The sequence below is a fragment of the Ochotona curzoniae genome, unplaced genomic scaffold (assembly GCF_017591425.1).
Source record: "Ochotona curzoniae isolate NIBS_2020 unplaced genomic scaffold, NIBS_Ocur_1.0 contig_3819, whole genome shotgun sequence".
Classification (NCBI taxonomy): Eukaryota; Metazoa; Chordata; class Mammalia; order Lagomorpha; family Ochotonidae; genus Ochotona; species Ochotona curzoniae.
This window is the reverse complement of record NW_024466004.1, coordinates 53941833-53944138: the sequence shown is the minus strand read 5'-3', so window position 1 is coordinate 53944138 and position 2306 is coordinate 53941833.

Genomic DNA, 2306 nt, shown 5'->3' with positions numbered 1-2306 from the left:
ATATTTGTTTCTAAATTACTTTTTAAAACATTCATAATTTGTTGAAATGATCAGCTAAAAATTGTCTATGTTGTGCATGTGTTTTTGAATATGGGTACCTTGTGAAATGCTGAAATTGACCTATCGTAAGTGTTAGTTCACATTCTTATCTGACTGTGTGTGTGGTAAGAGCACCTGAAATACACACTGTCAGCTCAGCTGTTTTCTAGAGTATAGTGCATCATTGTGTTACATGTTAGGGCTGTTGGACTTAGACCCTATCTACCTGAAACCTTGTGTCTTTTGACGGTTTTCTCCCCACCTCCTGCCCCTTACTAAATAGCTTTTGAAAAACTTAAGCACAATAATATCTGACATTAGTATGTTTTCTTTCATGTTAGCAACTTACTCCATCTTCCTCTACAGCGTTATTCTTAGTATTATATTTTTGATACATTTTTTAGACAGACAGATGGACAGAGCTTCCACATATCTGAAACAGCTGGAGCGGAAGCCAGGAATCCCAGAGCCCAGGACCCAGGTCTCACATGGCTGGCAGGGGCCCAGGCACCTGAGCCAATTGCTGTGTTTTAGCAGGAAGCTGGAGCTGGGAGGTAGAGTGGGGAGTTGAACCCAGGCATTCAGATGGGCATCCTAACCAGCATCTTGACTGATAGGCTAACCATCTACTCTGTCCCAAAATGAAGCTTTTATTCAGGAAGTTTATTTAGGAAGAGATTACAAATAGATCTCATGTGGTCTGAAAAAAATGAGAGCTCTGTGATATTATAAGAAGTTATCTCCTCACATGTTTCCTTGGGCAACAGAATGGCATTATTGTGTGATATTTCCTGGCAGTTCCAGTCCTGTCTGAACCAGGCAATCCCCAAACAGACAGAAGGTAGGAGTCTTTAGGTGATGGCAATCCTCACTGGGTCATCGAGACAGAGCTGAGAACTGTGTATGTGCAATGACACCTCCCTGGGAGCAAAGCCCTCACAGGGATGCTGGCTTGCTTCTTTATGCAGACCTAGACAATGCTGATTAGGTTGAAAATGTTGAACTTCCAGGAGAAAAAATGTCCTTCAGCAATCAAAAACACAAGAATTTGTTTTGCTTTGTGTACAGAGCTATTGGGATATTATTTTTATCTCCTATATAAAGAAATAACAATGGGATTTTAGGAAGATTCTGTATTTCCAACCATGACTCTGAAGAACTTTTAGAACTTTCAAACCATGTAGAGCAGGTGTCTGAGTAGTTTGGGTTCAGGAGCTGATGTTTGCAGTCAGCTGTAAGCTTCCTGAGTGCAGCAGGTGCCATTGCTATCCTTGCATCCAGGCCACTCCAGCAACACTCTATCTCTGGCATAATGGGTGTCCATTGGCAGACTGAGGTAGCATTTCTGCACTGTCTTACAAACCCACAAGATTCATATTTGATCCTGCTTTACCCTTGCTGACAGATTCCTGTTTCCTGCTCCAAGTGTCAAATCTGGAACTTTTAACATATGCTGTGGTGACTTTCTTGTTGTGCTGATGGTCAGCCTAGTTGCACTGGTGCTGTTACAAAGGTAGTTCACTGTCAGTCTCCTTTCTGGTTGGCCACATCTGTGCCTTTTCCAGGTGTTAAGTATTCAGAACTTCACCCCTGTTTTTATGACCTCATCCCTGCTGGCTTCTGAGGTTCTGCTCCAGCTCAGAGCCCTTCTGTTCACATCCCTATCATTGGTTTCCCTGAATGTGTTGGACATCCTTCTGTGTCTTTCTGCACCTGATAGTTTACAGCTTTTCTACGTATCAATGTCAAGTCTACAGAGGGCCACTCTAAATCCATTAGCCCCACATAAACCTAGGCATCTCTTTAGTCCACACTCAAAGCACCCTGCAATTTCCTGTGAGAACTGATCATAGCTTTAATAAAATAATTGCTTGGATAATTGCTTATGGTAGGCTCTATGTGACTAGGAAATGCATCTTGTTCTGACAATGACAATATTTGTCACACTCAAGACTCTTATTTTTCAGGATTCCTAGTATTTGGTGAAGTCAGGGAATAAATAAAAGGCTCAAGTAATGTTAATACTAATTCTTTCCTGAAACTATTCAGATTCTGTGAATAAGAAGATCTCTGAATGAACAGTTGCTTGCATTGCTATGTCTATGTTTGAAATTGATGCCTGAGTTTTCTTAGCTCTATTTCAGCCAAATGGATCCACTTGAATAGCGTGTTAGAGGCTGTGCTTTAACTTTTTTCTTTTGACATCTCCTTAGCCTATGTCTCTTGATTCCATCTCTCATCTCTGGGATTGTGATCAGTTAATGGTC